Source organism: Triticum dicoccoides, chromosome 6B (assembly GCF_002162155.2).
Source record: "Triticum dicoccoides isolate Atlit2015 ecotype Zavitan chromosome 6B, WEW_v2.0, whole genome shotgun sequence".
NCBI lineage: Eukaryota > Viridiplantae > Streptophyta > Magnoliopsida > Poales > Poaceae > Triticum > Triticum dicoccoides.
This window is the reverse complement of record NC_041391.1, coordinates 301833834-301843560: the sequence shown is the minus strand read 5'-3', so window position 1 is coordinate 301843560 and position 9727 is coordinate 301833834. Positions and strand designations below refer to the sequence as shown.

At 39.5% G+C, this 9727-nt stretch overlaps 1 long non-coding RNA gene across 5 annotated transcripts; it reads left to right on the top strand.

Annotated features, from left to right (window-relative positions):
* The first annotated feature begins 1131 nt into the window (after positions 1–1131).
* LOC119323714 lies at positions 1132–5634 on the top strand. Of its 5 annotated transcripts, none has more exons than XR_005156472.1 (7): positions 1132–1287; positions 1379–1525; positions 4333–4565; positions 4696–4772; positions 4872–4973; positions 5064–5132; positions 5341–5634. It is a non-coding gene; the product is annotated as an uncharacterized LOC119323714 (long non-coding RNA). The 5 variants fall into 5 exon arrangements; XR_005156474.1 differs by having other exon boundaries at positions 5061–5132; XR_005156473.1 differs by adding an exon at positions 2904–2989 and having other exon boundaries at positions 4696–4973.
* The last annotated feature ends 4093 nt before the right edge of the window (positions 5635–9727 follow it).

Below are 9727 nucleotides of genomic sequence, written 5' to 3'. Positions count from 1 at the left end.
ACGGAAGTTCACTCCTAGTCATCTCGTCCTTTCACATCAGTAGTTCCACTAATCCTAACCCTCCTCCCATATCGATGGCGTCCCAAATCTCCATGATCGGCGGTGAGTACAAGGTTTGAACCATCACCGGCGATGAGTTTGACATCATCTACACATGTTCTTCTACGATGGTAAAAGGATGCCTTGCCCGCTTTAGACGCATGTTCGAAAAGTCAAATGATGATGAGTGGCTCGCTGGGTTAGATGTTGAGTACAACACAGTCCTAGACAAAGAGAGGAATCTAAAGGAGGAAGAGAAGAAGAAGCCCACCATGATCCAAGTTTGTGTGCGTAACTTGTGCTTGGTCTACCACATATGCCATGCCGACGTTGAGTGCGAGGAATTTAAGAACTTCCTCGTGGGTGGCATAGTCAAATTCGTTATTGTAGACTTTACGAACGACAGAAAAGTCCTGGATCGGATAGGCCTTGTTGTAGGCCAACCCTTCGACCTTCAGAAGAATGGGCTGGTATCCTCCCGTCAGCCTTCAATGTTGACACTGGCAGGAGCCATGGTTGATCCTTCGTATGGTAAACTGATGACACCTCGACCCAAGTTTCATCTTTCATGGCAGTGGAATGTTGTAAGATCCCAAAATTCAAAATTTTGGAATGTTCTATTAAATAAATATTTATGATTGTTTGTATGATTGTTGTGTGAATTGTGGTGAAATTTAAGAACTTCAGAGGCATTTGAATATTTTCTGTTGAATTTGAATTCAATTCAAACTGGCAGTGAAATTCATTTCAAAAATCCCTAACAAAATACTTGTGCAAAAGTATGATAGGAGCTAACATGACACTCCAAAAAGTCAGAAGAAATTAATGCCAAAAGTTTTTGAATTCAAATTGGAGTTTATCTAGAATTTTCAAAAAAAATGTTTTTGTAAACTTTTTAGTTTGCCTCTGAAAAATAGTTCACCTTATAGGTTTTATTTTTCTAAGTATTCTTATATATTTTTATTTTCTCGGTATATATTTTTTTTATTTTCTTTCTTAAAAAAACAAGGCGCACCCGACCAGGCCAGGCGCCAGCCCACCAGGCTACCAGCCAGCGAGCGGGCGAGGAATATCCTATTTGACGCATTCTGCGTCAAATTGTCGAGGCGCCGCACACCCCCTTCCTCGTGCGACTCGCCCGTTCCTCCACAGATAAGCTTTCCTCTCTCGTGCGGCGATCCCCTTTTCCTCCCTCGTGCGACAGATCCTACTCCGGCGATCCTACTCCGGCAAGAGACCGCCGCCCTTGTAAGCAGCCGTCGGGCCTCTCTCCCCCTGATTCGTGTGGGACATCGCATCAGATGTGGCTGACGTAGTCGCCATGGATGTTTACTTGCAGGTGGCCAGCGTCTCCATCATCGGCGTCCGCGTTGTCCAGGGCTCCGTCAAGCTCGGCGTCGTCTAGGGTTCCAGCAAGCCCGGCGTCGTCTAGGGTTCCGCCAAGCTCGGCGTCATCTACGTCCTTGTCAAGCTCGGCATCCACAAGGTAACGGCCCCAATTCCCCCGCTATGTTCCTTCCTCTCTGTGTGGTACCGCAAGATCGAGGCTATTTAGTTGTGTTAGTGTCTTTTCCGGTGTTGCTACGGTTTGCAGAAGGTGGTCTTGTACATGGCAGTTCTGATTTGGTGAATCTGAGTCTAGACTAGAGGGTTGCCTTCACAGATTGGATTTCAAGGCATGATGCAGCATGATGATGATAGGGGGTTTATGTGTTCATGTGCTTTTGCCTTGGGATTTTGCGTGTTTCTGTTGATGATGCTATGGAGTTTGTGTAGCATGATGGAGAAGTTCTTATCTCCTGTTTTATATGTTCTCTTAGTTTCTGTAATGTGTAGCAGCATCATGGACTAGTTCAGTTGACTTGTTAGGATGTATTTTCCCGAGAAGCAAGGACCTATCAACATGTTAACCAACTAAAATTACTTAAATTTTTGTGTGCTGGTTCGATCAGTAGTAGTGGTCTGCTCTGTTTCGTGTTGTCGGTGCAGCTTCTTCTGTTTTGTTGTTAATTAAGAAAAACCAATTGCTGGACTAGCCACTAGGGGCAAAAGATAGCAATCAACATGCACTTGTGTAGATGTGGCGGATGCTTCCGGATCCAGGGTCCTGGCAAGTTCGCATCATTCTCTTCTCTGAGTTTAAGGTTTCAGCACCTACCCAGCAAGTGGATGCACAAACAGTTTTGTCATGTGAACATGTTCTCTTTGTTGTCTGAGAGTTGTGTGTGATGTGTAGTAGTGGCAGTTTCTATTTGTTCATATGTTTTGTCATGTGAGCACGCATCTATCAACATTTGCAGTTATATTGTATTAAGTAATTTATAAGCAAAGTTTGATCTTGCTTAGGCAAGCATGATAAGTTGGTTGCATAAGTCATTGGAGTATATATCAAATATCTGTATAGATTTAGCTACTTTGTTCCTATTGCTGCTTGTTGTTTAATCTGAAGCTCATATCTCATTTTTGTTAATCTGATGCTTACTATAGTAGCTAGTTTTCTTGTGCCCTTTTTGTTTTGCCTAAGAGTGATGCTATAAGGAAATGACTAGGGAATAGATAATGTGAATAATGCATTCCCAGGAAGAGAGTGCTTGCTGTTTCAAGATCGATGAACTTTTCACATCATTTTTATAGATGATACCTGCTAATTCACTGTTCTATTTTTTCTCTTGAAGGAAAACCACTCTTCTTTCTTAATTACAATATACCATAAATAATATTTGTTCTCCTCGGTAGCTTAGAAATAAATGGTTCAACAAACATTAGCCATTATTTAGTTCTTGAAATCAGCCAACAAAATTAATAGTGGTTCTGAAATTCTGTACGTCGACTCTCATTTCTGTTCGGTGCTTATCCTTGTGTAGATATGTTGTATAAAAGTCGAGAAAGCATTTTTTCTGATGGACTGGTGTTAGCTCTGGTGATATTTGTTGTAGGTTACGACTAGCAGGTATACTTGGATGCTTTTTTTCATGTAGATATGTGTGCACTGGCGTTATTTGTAGCACTTCAGAACTAGTACCTTGACCTTTTTTTACATGATGGATAACCTTTGTGTGCTACTCGTTTCGCATATGTATTGTTCAGGTGCTTATCACATTCACAATTTGTAAACGATGTATTCCACAAGCATTATTCAGGGAACACTATCTACGAACATTATTTTAGGGAACATTATTGAAGGAACATTTTCGGAGGAACATTACTTAGGAACATTATTTATTTTGAAGAATAGTTTTTGACTTCACATAATATTTTTAAATTTTGCATAGTTATTTGGGGACATTCATCGGGGAACATTATTTGGGGAACATTACTCTGGGAACATTATTTAGCTAACATTATTAAGGGAACATTTTTCTAAGAAAAATTGTTGGCTCCAGCGAACATTAATTAATTTAGTTTGAAAATACTGTTCTCAGGAAAAGTTACAACCTGCAACTTGTTTAGGCTTTTACCAACATTATTCTTCGTTTTATGGGAACATTTTGCAAGGAATTTCTTTATTCTAGGGAACGTTATTTTATTTATAGAACATTTTAGAGTTTAGAGATAGTTTTTTAAATATACCTAGAACATCTTCCATGGAACATTATTTAGGGAACATTTTTGAAGGGACATTTATGAGGGAACATTATGTACGGAACATTATTCAGGGAACATTATTTAGGTAACATTATCAAAGGAACCTTTCGAAAGGAGAAGTTGTTGACTCTAGGGAACATTATTTATTTTGAAGAACATTTTCTGACTTCAAAGAATATTTTCAAAATATATGTAGTACATTTTCCAGGGAACATTATTCAAGGAACATTTTCCAAGGGACATTTATGAGGGAACATTATTTTAAAAACATTTTCCCACGAACATTATTCAGGTAACATTATGAAGGGAACATTTTTGCAGCTAACTTGAACAAGTGATATATTTTCAAAGTAACATTATTTATAAAACTTTTTTTCCAGCTAACATTATTGAGGGGAACATTAATTATGCAACATTTATTCAGGGAACATTTTGCACGGAAAATTTGTTGACTCCACAAAACATTATTTAATTCGAAGAACATTTTACGGATATCATTAAAGAACATTTTGTTTAATTGTTCGTACCAAACAAAATGCATGCACTTGCCCGGAGCAAAGAAAAATAACAAAAAAGAAAGAGGGCAATGAACCATGTCCCCTGTGACCTCATTCATACGAAACATTTTTTTTGTAATAAGTGCTCTTATAGATTATTCATTTTGACAGAGCTTAGACTAACAGTTTGTTCCTTTCTAAAACTATGTAGGTCAAAATGCATGTATTGAAGGAAAAACAATGGATACTGATTGTTGCTAAATTCAGAGCCAAATTGATTGATATTATTAATCCGTACTACAGTGGTGATACATTTCTACCGACAATTAGTTCACTAATTTACAACTTCAAGGCTTTGTTCGCTGCCACATACGGAAATACTAATTCTTTTAACATAGGAAATTTTGAGTCAACATTTGTACCAGCTCCCAAGGTCAATTTCAGGTGCCTTTTTTGAATGGAACTCTCCCCTGTACTTATAACCCTGATAAGCAACTTTTGTGCTCTATCTCCACAAATAACAGATACAAAGAATTTAAAATTCACCAAATGTTCCATCACTATTTTTTTACAGGTATGACTCAGGGATTTTCCTTCTTCAATATTTGAGCAACTACAGAGGTCTCGGAATGGAGGGTTTCCCTAATGCAAGTACCACCACAATTACTCCATTGAAAGCACTTTTTTCCCTTCTTTGTGATTCTTCGGTACATAACAGAAATTAAATTGCATTTTATTTTAAAATTGAAGGATGATCTATAAGCTCAACGTGAGAAATACCATTTTGAGATTGTCACTTGCAAGGACAATGAAATTCAGCTGCCATTCGTAACTTCTTTCCTGCAGAAACATGTAAATTCTCTAGTTCTTTCCTCCTTACACCATGTTCTTTGTAGTCAATAGTGCAATTAATTTCATGTAATCACATTTCTGTTTCAGCAGGGTTTCCGCATATTCAAGTGAAGCTTTGAAGGCCAATCATTTTTAGTCCTGCATATGAACTCATCTTAGGTAACTTAATGATCTGCAGATTCTCTCACTAAATAATAGTGCGTACTGTAACGCTTTTCACCCAAAGAGTCCCATTTGAGGAATGTTTGGGCCTGTTTTCTTCTTGGAAGGATCATGTATAACCATATTCCATTTTTTTTCAACCTTTTACTATCCAAAATTTCTTGTACCTATTCCCAACTAACTTATTTCCCTGTTTTTTCTGAAGGGTCTCATCACTATTATTTATTGTCAACTTCAAGGGAAATTGCAGTGCAAGACTTTTTTTGAACTGAAAGGAATTCTTCCATGAGGGAAATGTTTCCTTAATGATACAGTTCTATGTTTTTATCATGGTGCCCAGTGATACTTTCTTGCATTACTTTCATTTGCAAAGAAGATTCAAAACTGCAGAATTAGTTTGTAAAGAAGCACTAAGCATAATTACTGTTTTTAAATGTTTCTTCGACCTTTCAGTACTGTTATTTAACAAGCATAATTACTGTTTTTAAATGTTTCTTTACTTCAGCTATATTCTTTTGTACAATTCACTGTTTTAGAACTAGCAGAATTATTGTTCTTTATACACTCTTCCAATTTACTGTTTTTAGTTCACACGAAGAAACCACAAATACAGTAGGAATCAATTCTCTGTTTTAGAACCAGCAGAATTACTGTTCTTTATACATGCTTCCAATTTGCTGTTTTCTTAATTCACACGAAAAAACAGCAGAAGTAGTACAAACTTTCTTTAGGTCACACACGAAAAAAAACTGAAACAGACGAAACGGTATGAAACAGTGCGAAATAGTCATCCTCCAACGATAGAAACAGTTCAAACAGTCATCCGTCTGAGAAACAGTTCAACGCGCAGCGCGGCCCAGTTAGCCCGCCGACGAAGTGCCTTCTACAAAGCTACAGCTAGTTGACGCAGAATGCGTCACATAGGACCTCAGCGGGCGAGGCCAACGCCAAGCCGGCTTCCTTCGCTGGGTCCAGTCCCTCTCCCTCACGTAACCCCCTCTCTCATTGTCTCAAAAAAAACGTAACCCCCCCATCTCTCTCATTATTTTCTTCCTCTAACCACTGGACCCCACCACCCTTATCTCCTTCGTCCCGAACAGCCTGCGCCCGCGTATCTTGCTCGCATCATGCCCGACCGCGTACACGCCCTCTCCAAAACTCGCTAAAGCCTTCCCCTCGCCCAAGCAACACGTCCTATAAGTACCCCTACCCGTCCTCCCGCGACCACCTTTAGAAACCCTCGCAAAAACCTCCCACGTCCGCCGCCATCTCTGTTCCGATCTCGCCCCAGCCACCTCCGTTCACCGTCGAAACTCGCCATCGGTGAGCATCCCTAGCCCCCCTAACCTCTGCTATCGACCTAGCCCAACCCCAAAAATCTCTTTGACACATTATAGACGTCCAGGAAGCACCGGAGCCACCGCCTCGAGCTCCCACCACCGCCAGAGTTCACGGAGTTCACTTCGACACTACGATCGACTCCGACGTCCCCTCGCCTCACCATCCATAGAAAATCGGACGCCCTCGACCTTCCGCATCGCCTGGACATCCTCGCCGACGCAGCCGACAACTGGATCCCTGCCGCCCACCGGTCTCTTCTTCCCTGCCATGCCAGTTCCTTCTCTGTAAGCGAGCGCATCCCTTTTCGTGTTGTTTTTTTTTTCTTATATCAAACAGTTATGTTAGATTAGATCGGTTTACTATGGTTAGTCCTCGGTTTTGATTGTTTGGTTTATTTTTTTTACGGTCTGGTTCGAGTCGGTTTAGCAGAACGGTTTCTTTTAATAAGCGGTCGCGCGCTGTTAGTTAGTTTCGGCCAAGCGCAGAATAGTTACATATCGCACCCGTTTCGGCCCAGTAACGCCCATTGTTTTTTGTTATCTTTTTGTTATTTCCGTTCTGTTTTAAAAATAGAAAAGTTCAATCTTGAAAAATCTGTTTCTCTTAGGTTATTTAATATTTGTAATTGATTATTTTCTCCTAGTTTGCAAATTTCCTATAGTTTCAGTATAAAATAGTTTCGGCCATGTTTTAGTGTTTAAAAATAGTTTTATATGGGTTTTACTCAGATTAGTATTTCTGCTATAAAATGAGCTACGATTATTTTTTAGTGATTCTTTTTGCCACTGCTTGTTTTGACCTTGCCTAGAAGTAGGATTGATTTGGTTATTTTTAGATTTTATTAAAATTAGTTTTTCACGACAACAACACTGCTTTAGTTTCTTTTACTTTGCTGATATTTTCTGTTGTTTTAACTACATTAAAATTTATTTTTCTGTTGTTTTATTTGTAGTCAAATTAGTTCATGTAGAGTTAGAAGGTGAACTTTTATTTATAGAAAAAGGAAATATTTTATTTTATTTTTCTTACTAGTTTTGTTTTAGGCATAAGTAGAGTTTTAGAATAGCTTTTAATGTGTTTCTTTTTTCTAGTAGAACTTTATGAAAAATACCTTCTTTTATTTTAATAAACTAGTCAAGTCCTAGACTTTCCTTAGTAGTTTTTGTTTGAGTTTCTTTGTTGTTTCGATTGTTATTTTGAGTGCTAGAATTGATTGCTCGAATTTTTGCTTATGTGAATACAATGTTTGACTATATAGATTTTCTCAGAGTGACGAATAGTTTATCAAAGATTTCGAGAGCGTTAATATCTTCATCAACTTATCAGCCAAGTTCACTTTGACCATGCTTTTCATTGCAACAATCCTTGTAGTTGAGAAGTATGCATGAGGTAGGAACCCATCACCCTATTACCAAGCCCGGGACATTATTTATTTTAATGCTATGCTATAGTAGACAGAGTTGGTATGAGTGTTCGGGAGTGGTGTGAGAATGGAGGACTCTATGTCAATGACGACAACTTCATGATGGCATCAGCAAGGGACTGCATCTTCAAACACAGAGCCACAAAGCCATATTGCATATAGTATAGTTTTATCATCTAAGTTATTACAATGATCTTGCCGGTACATCCAATGCACTGACCTACATGGCTGCAACATATCATGTTGCAGGATTATTTCTACGACGAGTGAGTTTCATTGTTGGGTTATGGTCTACACTCAACTTGCCGATGGCGTTGATGGGACTCCACACCCGTTGATTGTTTTCGCTGGGACTTATGAGGTATATACAAGTTTTACGTTATTTATACATGTGATTGCGCTTTGATATATACATTGATGTACTGTGTGTGCCAGCATACTGATCCAAGGATGGCACAGATACACAGAGGCTTGAATGTTTGAGGTCGGGTCGCTACAGAGATGATATCAAAGCACATGTTGACTGTAGGACGTCACCCGGCTTAGTAATATGAAGACCACGATAGGAACGACTTTTGTTCTGTACTACTCTCATAACACCTGATTTATTTTACTACACCTTTCTAATTTCAAACTGTAGATGGAGAGCTACGTTCTGAACAAAAGAGAACACGACGAGAAGGTTCTTGGAGGCCCCTTCCTTGTGGAGCTAGTCAGGCTCCTGAAGCTGCCGATACCCGAGATCAAGGCAACTAAGAGGACGTCTAGATCATGGGGAGTAAAGACCCAAGTTTTTGGCCATAAAGAAGACCCCAAGACTGCAGACATCATCTTTGGAATGATGAATGGTTACTGTGATATGGGCATCAACACTGCCGTCCATGATCCTATTGCACGCTTATGCTATCGTCATCGTGCTGCACTAAACCCACACTCCTTTGGAAGGGTTGGATGGCAGAAGCTTGATGGAGCAACTATTGCCCTGACGGAAGCATAGAAGATGAAGTTCTCCCCACTGTTAGTGTACAATCAGGATCTAGAACAAAAAGTCAATAATCTTGAGATGGACCTTCTGGAAGCCCTGTTTGACAATGAAGCACTACGAGAAGAGGTCGAGACTCAGAGACTGAAGGTAGACAAGCTGGACGAGGAGAAGCTCGAGATCCCGAGAATGCATTAGGAACTGAAGAGCAGCAGGACCATATCTCATGCCAAGGACATTGAGATCCACAATCTCAAGGAACAACTTCAGGACAGGGTCGTCACAAGAAACTCTGTGTCAACCAAGATAATCTAGCAGGAGAATCGGAGGAGATAAAGTCCACACAGAAGAAGCCCAATGGAGACAATGACCAGGTTCCCGATAAGTTAGCTTAGTAGTATCCCACCATGAGAGAAATAAAGATGAATGTTTTGCGATTTAAGTATCAGACCATACCAACTTATGTGGGTGGCGATACTATAATATTTATTGAATAAATGAATGTTGCATGATTGATCTTTTTGTGTTTATTGAATGGTTGGATAAATGCATTTTTATAGGTTTGTACTTATTTCAACCTTGAGAGACGTAAATTACGGAAGAATAGCAGAAGGCCTTCATATGGGAAAAGCATTAGGAATTGGAAACTCCCGAGCATTGAAGACATGAAGAAATGAAGAGTTGGAAACGGAACCATAGTAGACCGGACCATTACAAACGGTATTTTTTTGAGCTAGGATTTGTTTGTTGATTATGGGTGGGTATTTTCTTTCTCTTTCTATCTCAACTAGACCCCGAAACCTTGAAACCATGGACAAGCTGAACACCAAACTTTTTCGGAGACAA